At 44.1% G+C, this 14,123-nt stretch overlaps 1 long non-coding RNA gene across 1 annotated transcript in view; it reads right to left on the minus strand.

Moving 5' to 3' along the window:
- LOC147005320 (uncharacterized) overlaps nucleotides 1-13,078 on the minus strand; it is a 17,828-nt gene extending 4,750 nt beyond the window's left edge. Inside the window, exon 1 of the long non-coding RNA XR_015046852.1 lies at nucleotides 12,939-13,078. This is a non-coding gene — a long non-coding RNA (uncharacterized LOC147005320). The remainder of the gene's footprint in view (nucleotides 1-12,938) is intronic.
- Between the last annotated feature and the right edge of the window lie 1,045 nt (nucleotides 13,079-14,123).

A 14,123-nucleotide genomic window follows, 5' to 3' on the forward strand; every position in this document is an offset into this window, starting at 1 on the left:
ATACCTTAGTTTATATGTGAGGGAGGGCATTTTCAGTGAGACAGACATGGACTCATTGCCTGAGGTTCCAGGCAATGAGACTGAGGTGTGATATTCACCCTGAACATGACCTGCATGGCTTTAAATTTTTCAACACTTGTCCTACAGTTTCCAAGACTTGCATCTCTGCATGTGGACCAGGTCTGTAGTGACCCAGCAAAAGAAATTATTGCAAATGGCTTTAGTCTAGGTGTTGGAAGTGGGGATAGCCTGGGTCCTTTCTTCAATGGCTACAGTTCAAGGCTTCTTGGTCCCAGCTAAAGGGAGCCCCAAAGATAAGCTCTGCAGGCGACTTTTACTCTGGTGCAGGCATCCATGTTCCAGCCAAGGCTTCTGGGTTAGAGATTCTGCACAAGAATGGTATGAAATGGTCCCAACTGAGAATGGCACCCTCATCTTCCTGGGCAAGGAAAGGGACAGACAGCAAAAGTCACCTTTCACAAAAATCTGTGATATTTTTATTGCCTTTTGCTTTTTGCAAATAAGTACCAGGAATTCAATTTTTAAAACTGGGATGTCAAACAACTACAAAGAGATTGGGAAATTCCGTTTCTTCCAGTAATGCATGTCATATTTCACATATAGTGCATGGTATAATTTTCTGTTATAAGAAAATTTATGGAAATCTGGCACTGTATGGGGTCTGTAATTTGCCCAGTCAGGCAAATTACAAATTATTTGTTAATTTGAACTTCTAAATCTATGTCTGTTTATATATAATCCAGCCTAAAATCAGGAGAAATTCTAAGGGGGCCTTGGCACTGAGTGTACTTCACCTCCTGGCAATAGCCTAGGATATGCCGCTCTTCCACCTCTTTTGGCTTCTCCTATGCTTTACTGGGGTCTGATGGGAGGACATTAGGTCTAAGATTCTAGTGGGGACTTTCTACCTGGGCCCTGCCTGCAGACTATACTCATAGTCCTGTTCCCTCTCCCACTGCAGCAGAAGCACCCTCTGAGGAAAGTAAAGAATTCTGTGCAATGGAGGGCACAGAGAGAAAGAGAAGCTAGCTCCCTGCTCCTCCATCCCCATCCTAAAAAATAGCCTGGAAGAGTCCATACCAGGAAAAAGACACATAGCCATAGCCACTGGCTGGGTCTGTGCTCCAGGAAAGGACACACAAGCACAAGCCACTGGCTGGGTCTATGCTCGCAGAGAATGGTACCCTTGGTTCTCAACTCTTATTTGTTGGAAAACAGCTTGTGTCTGTTTTCTGAAGAGCACGAGGCTGAGGGTATTGTTGAAATCCTACTGCCCAATAACTTAAACATTCTCTTCTGGCTCTTGAGACAAATGGAACTGGAGATTTCTGGCAGGTTATCACCAGGGAAAAGACCCCAAATTTGGCCAAAGTGGCTCCCCAAAGCTGAAAGGGGTCACATCGGGAAGGGACCCCTGGCCCTGAGCTGCAACGTCAGTGCTCAGGAGCGAGGACGGAAGGAAACGTGGTCAGCTCTGACTGGCATATGTAGACTGTAGCCTACACAGGCGAGATGGATTTCTAAGAGCTTTGCATTCCTGGGAGAGAGATTTCCTCAGGGTGCCCAAGCCTTACGGTCTCCTCTTCTGTGGGAGAAGAGAAATCTCCTTTGTAGGAATGGGGGTTATTTTAAAGTACTCTGATAACCTCCATTTCTCTCTAAGGAATGCATCCTCTGGCTTCAACACCTCCCACTAACTTACCCAGGATGCTGGACATGGGCAGGGGTGGGGGTGTTCCAAGGAGTGGGGGAGAAATGGGAGGGGGAAAAATAGGCCCTTGCAAGAGAGAGAGAGAGAGCAAGCAGCTATTATTGCAACTCACCTACCTCCTCTCTCACTGCTTCTCTCCCTCCCCTGACTCCACAACAAACCACCAGAGCCCCCTAGAAGCGTCTGCATTTCTGCCCTTAAACGGCTCCTTTCCAAGAAGGACCAGGGTCTGTTTCCCCAATGTGGGGCTCAGATGCTGTTATTGCAACTTAATTTTGTCGTTGCTTCTTTTCAAAGATTACTTGGAATGAATTGTTTCTTTTGTTTACTATCCAACAAACGACTTCTGCTAATCTTATATTTTATCTCCCTAACATATGGAAAAGCTGTTTATTCTAGCCAATCACAATAAAATGAAGAAAACCCCATTTTATGGAAAGGTATATATCACTAGTCTGTTGATCATTAAAGATATGATTACCAGTGAAAACCCTCTGAAGGTGGCACATTTATGCTTCCAGGAACAGATGGGGACACGCATTTTCCTTGCAAATACTTTTGAAATTGCTCTACTGGTAGTAGTATAAAAATGATATACAGATGCCGGGGCCTGCATGGCCAGGACGAGTGCAGCAGATTTACACAGTAAAGCCTTCACACGAAGCCTGTCAGTTTTGATTGATCTCTACTATACCTTAGGAACTTGTTGACTAGGTAGGGAAACAGTGCAAATAATTCACTGCGGCAAGTCAGATAATTCACACAGCCAATCGGTCTGCTTCACTTTCTGGCTGTGACATATGAGCCTTCCCTACAAAGATGTATCATTTTCTAGCCTGAGCAATATTCAATGTCAGGAAAGAAAAGGCATTAAAGCCACACAAAAGGAGTCAGCCTACTGCAGGACCACAGGTTGTTTTGGTAATGGGGGCCAGATCCTGCTGTATGGTAAGAGCTACCAGAGGGTTCAGGCCCAATTGTCATTATCATATTGATTAAAAAAAAAAAGTTCATCATAGTGCAATTTTGGGTTTAACGCCAACAGATCTGGAAAGAGCAAAGAATTATCCCACAAAAGCACAACATTCTTACCACAGGGACGTTTCCCTGTTCCAGTTCATTGATGGAGTTGATTAAGTTTAAATGAAGCAGACACTGGATAAAAGTAAGGGTATTGACCACTGGGCACCGTGATCTGTGCTTGAAAGACCCTGATACATGCAGAAAAGCAAGATTTGCTAAATGCTCTAATCTTCAATCAAATCTTACATCAATACAGACAAAGTTTGGTAATGAGAGATTCAATGAAGCATGCGGGAGAAAGAATTAATCCTCTTGGTCTAAACTGGCTTCAACTTTGAAGCTTGCTCCGAAGGAAAGACAGTTATCTAAATGCTAAATAAGAAACTTATTGTACTTCTCATGGCATGCTAATCTTTTGTCTATTTCATCTCTATTATGTGTATGCTCATAGACTGCAGTTGTCATGGTGATTATATCTAGCCATACTCGGGGGATGTGGTGAGAAGCCAGGCACTGAGGTGGAAAGGACCCCCACGCAATCCACAGTACAAAGAGAGAGACAGGGACAGAGACAGAGACAGAGACAGAGGAGAGGTAGACGGACACCAGACCCTTCCCAGGCTTTTCTTCCAGAACTAAGACACTGGGTCCAGAAGAACAAGCAGGTGCCACTAGTGTGGCTAAAAGCATGTGGTAAGGAATGGATAGGGCATCTCCCTCCTACCTCAGACCTGGTCCCCATCCACGTTCCTGAGTTGTAGTTTAGAGCTGGCTTTCCTCTTCACAGATCCCCTCCCTACAGCACACCCACTGCTGGGAGGAAGTGATGGCTGGAAACCATCAAGAGTGCTGCCAGTAGGGTATCGGTCACTTGTGGCCATAGGAGAGGGTGGCAGGTGGTAGTGAAGGGATTAAGTCATCTGAGCCTCACTGTCAGGGGCAATTGGAATACTTGAGGAGTGGCCCACGCAACCCACAGTCCTGGTAGGAGGTAAAAGCTACAGGATCCCAGGGCCTTGGTGACCAAAGGTGACCCTGAGCCCTTTATGTGTTTTACAAAAGTTGCCAAATTAAGACAGGATTATAACTGCTCGAGTCATTGTCGGGGCTGAAAGGTTGGGAGCCTCAAATATGCCCCAGCAGTATTGATGAAAAGCTTAAAAAGTAATAAAGGGAGAAAGAGCTAGAAAGTAACATGTACAACTCTTATTAAAGAGACGAGCCACAGAGAGGTTGTGAACTTGAGTCACTGTTTGAACTTTAATTTGTTCATTAACAGGATTTGCCCCTCACTGAGAATGTTATTACTTCCCTCTGCCGCTCGCAACAACTCCGGGGGTAATCAAAGAGTCTGGCAAAAGTTAAACGCCTGGTAATTAATTCACTTAATTGAAAGGGGGACCGGAAGAGAGAAAGGTTCCCCTCAGAAGCAGAAGGCAAAGGCTGTAAGGGGCACAAGGCTGCAGTCTGCATGGAGGCCTCCTCCAAAAGGCTGGCTTCTGACGAGGCCCTTCACAGTCCCCGGAAGACCCTCTTCCCAGTGCTGTCTCTGCTCCAAACCCTCTGCCCAGGTGTTATCCAGGGACTCTTCTGGATGATCTGTTATGGTGGCATAGATGTCAACATATCCTCATAAAACAGTCTTTGGCTTTCTCCCACGTCCCTTGGGTCAGGCTGCTGATAGCTTTATGTTTCTGGACGAGTGAAAGGGGCTGGTACAAGGTATCTTGTGTGCACCTCTGCCCAGCACCATCACCATCCTGCCTTCTTTCTTCCTCTCCCCATCCCAGCAGGTGACTTCACTAAACTCAGAAGATGGCGTCTGAAGTCCACCTCCTCGCCCTTGCTTGGCAACAACAGGACTAAGCCAATTTGGTTTGTTTCTGACGTCACAGCCTACTTTTTCCCCTTTGTCATGTATCTCCTTCCTGTAATTGCCAGCTGCTGCATATAACCCCTTTCACACACATCTTCCACAGCACAACACAGGTACTCAGGAAGCTCAGGCCACGCTATGAGCACGATGTTGCCCTTGCAGCTAATTAGAGGACATCAACAGGCAGGTGGTCAGCAATAGGTCAGGCGACTCTTTCCTGTTAACCGCACTTAGGATTTCCTAATATTTTAAATATTGAAGTCCATGTAATCAGTGCGATTTTCTTTAGAAATATAATTATCTACCTTGTATTCTCTCACTACAAAACTACTATAAACATAAAACAAAAGTGGACAATATTAAACAATAAAAACTTACATTAGAATCCCTATTTCTTTAATTTGTATTTTTAATTACATAGCTTCTTAACCCCAGAGAGAAAATGAAATTTTATCATCCAAATTAAATTAACACCAAATAAATTCACCAAAGTTGCCTGGTTGGGTTCTCCCCGCCCCCCATTTATGCCAATGTATCTTTTATAAAAATGCTAACCTCAAATTCAGACTACTATAACTGGTCTGGTCTCCTGTCTTCCTTGACTCTAAGGTATACCCACTCTGAACTCCAGACACAGGAAGCAGTGGCTGTTTTATAAGCTGAAGCAAGTTACAGGGTTTATTTAGAATCTATAACTTCATGCCTATCAGTGTCTATATATTGAGTGAACTAAATTTTCCACGGTCACAGAGCCATCCTAGTTTTATTCTGAACAACTAACACTAAATATTACAAGTCTACAAGCAAAGCAGAACAAATGGACTCTGCCGACCCTCACGACCCACTGCTGACCTCTAAACAGCGTGGCAGCTTAAGGTGCCATAGCCTGACACCATCCTGTCAGGATCCTGACCACACTCATTCAGGGATAGTCTTCTGAATGCCAACATTAACTATTCTAAACTTCCACTGTACTTAGAAAGCCTTGGCAGTTCTAATTGGCTATTAACAGCTCTGGATCTTTAAGTTCGCTTCAAGCCTTCTCCGCCCTTAGGCAGCAAGTGGCCTCTCTGCTTCATCTTCCACTACTTTCCTACAGGAGGCAATGCAGCTTTTTAAGAGAACAGCTCTCCTTGCCCCTGGAAGCATCACATAAATTATTTACTGAAGGGACCAGGCACCATGTTCTTCTATTTAATCCTTTCAATATGATGGGATGGGCACCACGGCATCCACTTTTAGGCTAGGAGCTAAAGTAAGTCAGTCAGAGCACCGTTTCAATCAGGCTCTCAGCAGAGCAAGGGTACTGAGGCAGATGAGGCTGTTTTAGAAGCGGGTACTTTCCACTCTGACATCCTCACACCCGCACTGTGCTACCTTCCAGACACTATCTACAGTGCCTTCTACTCCACCTGTCCCACAAACTAGACACAGTCCCAGATCTGTCTTGATGCCTTGGGCTATCACTGTACTGCTTGGTTGACTACTGAGCCCTTCAAAATACACGAGAAATCCCCTGGCACTACAGTTTTACCTTTACTGTCAGTCATCCTTTAAATAAATCCCTCTAACCATGGCATGTGCCTCCTGTAGAGACTTTGCTATTTGTGAGACATTTCCCTCTCTCTAAACATTACCACAGTTCTCTTTTGGCAACCCTTCATTTTGCATCCAACAGTCCTTAGAAGTACTGTTTTATTCATTCATTCATTCATTATTCATTCATTCATTTATTCATTCATTTATTCATTATTACCATTTTGTAGACAAAGTGAGGTTAAAGGAGATTATGAAGCTCACCAAAGGGCTGAAGAGATGTTTGAGTGGTTAAGAGCATCAGCTGCTCTTCCAAGGGACCCAGGTCCTAGCACCCACACAGCAGCTCATCAGCATCTACCATTCCAGTTCCAGGGCATCCAACACCCTCTTCTGGCCTTCATGGGCAGCAGGCATGCATGCTGGATACAAACATACATACAAGCAAAACATCAACACATAAAATGAAAGACAGAGAGACAGACACAGAGAGAGACAGAGATAGACACAGAGACACAGAGAGAAAAGAAATCTGCTGCCACTGAAGCCATTCAGCTCCTGAGTAGAAAACCTAACATTCAAATACAAACTGTCTGACCTCTTCCTCTTGAAAGCTACTACATTGTGCTGGCTCAAATATATCATTTTTCATAGAGTGTGAACTAATGAAATATCACTGTGTACAGGACACTCAGCAGACTTTTAGGAAATACTGCTCTAATCATGACGTCTGAGATTGGGTGCTGCCTTTATTCCTCAGTAGATGAGATCTGACACTCAAGAGAAGGGGGGATAGAGACACACTGTAGCACAACACACAGAGACACACTGTAGCACAACACACAGAGGCACACTGTAGCACCACACACAGAGACACACTGTAGCACCACACACAGAGACACTCTGTAGCACAACACACAGAGACACACAGTAGCACAACACACAGAGACACTCTGTAGCACAACACACAGAGACACTCTGTAGCACAACACACAGAGACACACTGTAGCACCACACACAGAGACACTCTGTAGCACAACACACAGAGACACACTGTAGCACAACACACAGAGACACACTGTAGCACAACACACAGAGGCACACTGTAGCACCACACACAGAGACACTCTGTAGCACAACACACAGAGACACACTGTAGCACCACACACAGAGACACACTGTAGCACAACACACAGAGACACACTGTAGCACAACACACAGAGACACACTGTAGCACAACACACAGAGACACACTGTAGCACAACACACAGAGACACACTGTAGCACAACACACAGAGACACACTGTAGCACAACACACAGAGACACACTGTAGCACAACACACAGAGACACACTGTAGCACATCACATGCTCCCTGTATTTCTAAGAGCCAAGATCTATGGAAGGAAGCCATGACCCTCCTCAAATCTGCAGTTTTCTGAAGGAGAAAGGGAAATGACTCTTCCCATTGTATCTTTGGGATCTTCTTGGTACACAGAGGAGAGTAAGACAATTAAAACAAAAGACACAAATTGTGGGAGTGTTGCTGGTTTTGTTTCATTCTGTTTTTGTTTGTTTGTGTTTGTTTTTGTTTTTGTTTTTGTTTTGTTTTGTTTTGTTTTGAGATGAGGTCTCATGTTGTCTAGGCTTGCCTTTAACTTGCTTATGTAATCAAGGCAGGCTGACCCTCCTACCTATACTTTCCAAATGCTGGGGTTACAAATATATGCTAACTGCAGCAGAAATAGGCTGTTGTGGCAAAGACAGCAATACATGTTCATAGGTCAAGAGAGGCAACGTGTGGAACTCAAGCCAGCTTCTTGCTCTCCACATCATGGATGTGGCCATGAGCTTCAAAGAGTTGTTGAGGGAAGGTAACTCTGACAATACAAGGACAAGATCTAGAGGCCTGCACAGCTTTCTCCAGGACTGTCTCTTCAGCACTACTGCTGCAGGTCTGGACCTGAGGTCTTAAGGAAGCTACTCGGTGTCCTTATATATGCAGGCCTTTATGAAATGTACAAAAACAAACAAACAAAAACCTGACAGCCCCTCAATATGATGAGGCAGTTATGAATCTGATGAAGGAAGGGCAGTGACTGTTCTGTGTTAGTCACCTATCTCTCAACTCTTTGAGGTCCCTGTTCTCCCACGGTCTGAGACCACTCTGTCACCATCATATATAGTTTGTTTCAACTACATGGATGGTTGAAGTCACCAAGCCTTACCTCAACTTACAAAGCCTGTGTTTCAGCACACCAAATTCTGCACACCCACAGGAGAAATAGAAGTAAGGATTATTGCTATTATATACATTTTGTCTTTCAGAAAAATCAAAATATGCCTCAACTATTAGAAGTGGGCCATGATAAACCTGGTCTCCATTGCTGAACCAGGACTTTCTTCCGCCTGGTATCCTGCAATTTTTAGGGCTCACCTATTCTATATTTATGACCTACTTGTGAATCTTGTAAACTTAAAGTCACTAACTTCTCTATCTTCTGACCACTTACCTTACCTGTGAAGCTATAGAAACTTTGACCTATAATATTTAAAAGCATCCGGTTGACTCAAATCTGGAAAGAGGCATGACTCAAATAATGGCCAGGGTTCCTGAAAAGAAAGGCCAAAATCACTTCAAGTGTTTTCTCACCACTCCCATACCTGGAGATGGGCAGTGCTAACACTTCCCTGTGCTGCTAGTACAGGCTGCCTTGTTTTCCTAATGGACAAGCAGCACATGGTCTTCCCACAGAAAGAAAATCTGGAACTGCATCAGTTTACCTCGTTCACTGGCCTATTAGGTACACAACCCGCTAAGTGGGTTGGAGTGGTACATTTCCAAAACTAAGTGGCAGACACAGAGAAAAGTTTAAAATTTCATATGGAACTGCAATAAGGACCTTACTTTTGTCTAATTCAAATTGGTCAATCTTCACATCTAATCTGATTTTGGGGAAGAGAGAGGAACTTACTTGTTCTTTTGAAACTGTTTCTCTTTTGGTTGGTCTTCCTAGGTGCTCAAGCATCTGCATTTGCAATTCATTATTTAAACAGGAAAAAAAAAAACAAACCCTTTATCTTTGTCTGGTTCCCTAGACCTTTACTGATCACTGGGTATGGTGGTCTGAATACTTGGTCCACAGTTGATGGAACTCTTTGGGAAGGATTAGAAGGTGTGGCCTTGTTGAAGGAGGTGTGTCACTGGGGGTAGGCTTTCAGGTTTCAAAGTTCACCCAGGCCCAGGTTCTCTCCTCCTCCCTGTGTGTGTGTGTGTGTGTGTGTGTGTGTGTGCACCTGCAACTTTCTGACCAGATGTAAGCTATCAGCTACTTCTCCAGTGCCATGCCTGCTGGCCCACCACCATACTTCCCACCAAGAGGATCATGGACTAACCTGTAACTGCAAGGGAGCACCCCAGTTTAATGCCTCCCTTTCTAAGTTACCTTGGTCATGGTGTTTCACCACAGCAATAGAACAGAAACTATGTACTAATCTCTTAGCCCTCTATATAATACCAAAAGTATTAGACCTGAACTCTGGTTAAAATTCTTACTCACTAGTTACATTCTTTTTCTTCTCATATTTTTATGCGTTTCTTGAGTCTCTAGTCTCAGTTGGAGTTGACTATGAACTATATATACAACTTCTAAATGTTTTTTTCTGGGGGTTAGGAAAGTCCTTCCTTCAAGAGAATTAAGCAACTTCAAATTCCATCACCTGTGTCTTTTCCTCCCCAAGGACTCTCCTTTCCTCTGCTGTCTTCTATCCCTTCTACCACATTCTAGTCTTGAATATCCCAAGGGTTTAAATTCAGTAGGTTAGGAGTTCTAGACTTCTGTGGATTTTGTAATAGGTAGGATGATATTATTTACAAAACATAATGGTTGCTACATATGTACTTTATGATTCATGTTCAACAAAATTAAAAATTATGAATAGTTTAGCTCACAGCTTAGACCCATTTGTAGTCTAAGGATAGCTGAGAATACTTTAACTCTTGTTCTTTTATAGTTCAAGGAATATAGAATACCAACTTAGTATATATAGTGTAATATATTATATATATTATAGTGCAATCCTATTTTAACTATGAGATTGTAACCTTTAAAAAATCCTACCACATATTATAAGGCTTTAAAAATCATGCCAGAATTACAAACTCTCATAAAAATCCAACAAAAAAATCTTATTTATTTATTTATTTTATTATTATTTTAGACAGGTTCTCACTACCTATTCAGGGACTCACTATGTAAACCAGGCTAGCCGCAAACTCACACAGATCCACTGCCTCTGCCTCCAGTTAAAGGTGTACGCAATACATCTGGCCCAGGCAAATTCTTCATAAAATAGCTTTCTGAAGCAATCTGTCTCCACAGCATATACCAATGTAACGCTATACATGTACATGGCTCCTAAATGAATAATTCATTGACATTAAAGACAACTTATAATTCCAAATGAGTACTTCTCTTCAAACTGTCCCTTGGTAACTACTCTTATTCCAATGATGATGCCATTCTTCAAACTATATTGGTAAACTAACTGTAGAACTAATTTAAAAGCTGCCCAAGAAAGCAATCCAATTGTCTTTCAGTTTGTTTTGAACTCAAATGGTACTACTCTGGTTTGGTCATATACTTCTCCTTCAGGAACTAAAGGAAGATACAACTTTTCAAAGTTTTTAAAAACAAGATGTGCTATGGGCACGAAAAACAGTACTCAATAAAGAGCTGCAAAAGATATTTGAGTGACAAGCTTCTAAGGTATCTGGTTGAATAAGAACACACCAAACTATGTGTATAGGTTCTGGTATAGTCATTAAAATACAGACAATAGTTTACAGTAATATCTTGGTTACAGAATTTCATCAATATAGCACAGTTTTAGGGTTAGGAATAAAATTATTACTAACTTCTTTCACTGTTGAATTTAACACAATTTTACATTAAGTTCACCTTTCAGATTTAATACAAGGATGTTTTAATATTCAAGGATGAAGTTACTGTTTAGAATGACTTCAAGCATTATCCAAGAGAAATTATAACTACAAATCACTGGAGTGAATATGCTGGGTGTGGTCCTCATTTCTGTTAAACCAATTAACCTTAAACTGATACGTGCAGGAATACTTGGAATGTGTTTTGTTTGCTTGATTTAATTGTGTGTGTTACAAAATTTTAAGTGGTATGTGGCTTCAATTTAACTCAAAGTTAGCGCTTTCAGTTATGTGTAACTGAGCAGTCCAGCATACCACATGAGAAACAAGAGCCACTTAGCAAAACTACATTCTAAAATAAAATAGTTAAAAGAGTATCAGAAGCTCTTAAGTCATGTAAGCCTTTTAAACTTTGTTTACAAAGTCTGAGGAAGCAACAGTCACAGTGCTGTGAAGAGAACACAGGCGACAGAAAGTTTTCTGATTCCTAACATAGTTTACTCCCTTGGTCAGCATAGATTTGCTATTGGTATACATTTATAAATCACAGTTTTTAGCTCTTTGATAGTAAGATTCCTTGGGTCTTTTTTTATAACCAGGAAATAATGTTACATTTTAACAATTATTAAGTGTTTGTAGAGATCCTGCTCATTGGCAAAGTTGACGTCTGTACCTGTGATGATCAATAATCAATAACAAAGAACAGCATACATGGAGGAAAAGAAAACTCTGTCCGTGGTCAATACTCATGTGGTTCACTGTAAAAGTAACCCCACAATTGACATTTCCCAGGACTTGGTCCATGCAAATACAACCCTGACAACCACATGTCAAACCCAACACATTCAAATCTGAGTTTGACTCTTCCAATTACTCTGGTTTTAGGGAACACTTGGTCTCCTAGAACTCTCATTAACATTCTGTGGGCTACTTAGAGGTCACATAACACCTACCTGCTCTCTACTTTATAAGAACTAAGACCGAAAAAACAAGAGGACACCCTCCTCCTTCTTATGGGGGCTGTTGTGAGTACATTGATAAATATGTACAAAATGGTAAATGTTCCTATTTCGTTCAACATTTTGAAAGATGTCAGCCAAGCACAAAATATTTTTTTTTAGTGTGTGAATTAAAATGCCTTTTACCGATAGCCTCAAGATGTTTCCTTATGAGATACTGTGTCAAGAACTGGTTTATGTATTATCGGTCTTTCCGGAACGCACAGATATCACATTTCATAATAGCTTGGTATGATGATTGCTGTCAAAGTCGCCATAGAAACATCCCTTTCCTAGAGTGACATACAGTATTAGCGTGACAGAAGACTAAAAATAAATAAATAAAACAACTCAACAAAATCGGGCACCTGGGGAGAGGACCGGTTTGGGGCACACTGGCCAACTGAGGGACACACCAAACGAACTGAAGAGACTCTTCCTTCTTGCGGAGTGTCCCCTGGGCGGGTCTGGGGACAGCAACTTTACGCAATCCCAGCCCCACCCGCCAGTCGGCCTTGGGTCCGTCTGCTCTACTGTCCACACACGTGAGCTGGGGTGGCCCGGTGGCGACCCCGCGGTGGGCCCGGACAAGGGCCGCATACCCCGGGGTGACTCGGGCCAAGCACACGAGACTCGGGGGCCGTGGCTCCGGCCAGGCCGAGCCGGGTGAGTCACGAGGCGGCTGAGGGACCGGCGTCCCCCGAAGCTGCGCTCGCTCCGCACCGCTTTCCCGCTCGCGACGCCCTGCTCCCCCGACCGCACACGGGGCTGAGGAACGCAAGCCCCGCGCGCGAGCACCCGCCCCAAGCAGGGCCCCGGGGGCCACGCTCACCTCCGAGGCCCGGCGCCGCCGCCTGCAGCGGGAGACAGCGGCCGGGGAACCGAGCGCCGGGTTGGCTGCGCGTGGACCTCGCTGGGTAGCCGAGCAGCCTGCACCACCTCCGCGGAAGGGAGGCCTCTACTGTCCGGCTGCGGAGCTGCAGCGCGTGCGCCGTCAGGCCCCGCCCTCATGGTGGCCCCGCCCTCGGGACGACCACGCCCCCCACGATGGTCACGCCCCAGGACCGGCCCCTGGCTGCTCAAGCTCCACCCACCGGCCGCTTCTACACGGGTCCCTCTCCCTCCCCACCTCCCAGCCCGCCGGGTGTAATCGTCCCTCTTCCGGAGATGAACGTGAAGCGACGTGGAAACCCTTCCACCAAAATGAGCTGTGATATCCTTTTGATGGCTATAATTTATTCCAAATCGTCCCTGGACTGAAACGATCAATTAGCAGCCCGAAACGCACTGTGAAGTAAATTGTCACACTCTCTATTACAGGATGGTTATCATATATTTATAAGGTGTGTTTTCTGCAATCAGAACCAACAAGGTGTTGAGCGATCAGTCATAAACGCACTTCTTCAAAAAAAGAGAGGGAGAAAAGCTTCAGTATTGTATGGCAGCGGAGAAAAATCCTTATGACAGTTATCCCTCCCTCCCTAGTGATGCTTCCTCTGGAAACTGGAAAGAGCAGTGAGGGCTCTGCACCGACTTCTCTCAGACACTCACAGCCCCGGAGCAGTGGGGGCTGTGAACTAGCAGGAGAATGGTAGTCCTCAGAGGAGAGGTTTCCGTACTGTGTAAGCACAGACTGGGCATAAGGATCACTCTTCACATTCCCTCCCATGCCCTAGAATCTTTCCAAGCAACAGAACGGCTGCATTGCACCCACAGTGTCCCTTCTTCCTCACGCCCCAAGGTCTTGTCCCCTTGTCCTGCAGGGGTGCTGTCTGGGCCATGTCCAGTACCCACTATGGGGAGCGCTGTTTTCTGAATTGGAACCTACCAGAACTTCATCATCACTCGTAAACAGCCATGGCAAACAGAAAACCATAAGCTACTGGTCCAGCCTGGACCAAACTATGGAGACATTGTTGTTTCATCTTCGTTCTGAATTGTCAGAACTATATGGATCCACAAATTCAGAATTTCCCTTAACAAACTTTCCAGCAGTCCTCCAGGAACCAGCTATAAT

This window comes from Mus caroli, unplaced genomic scaffold (genome assembly GCF_978045245.1).
Source record: "Mus caroli unplaced genomic scaffold, Mus_caroli_1 scaffold_4, whole genome shotgun sequence".
NCBI lineage: Eukaryota > Metazoa > Chordata > Mammalia > Rodentia > Muridae > Mus > Mus caroli.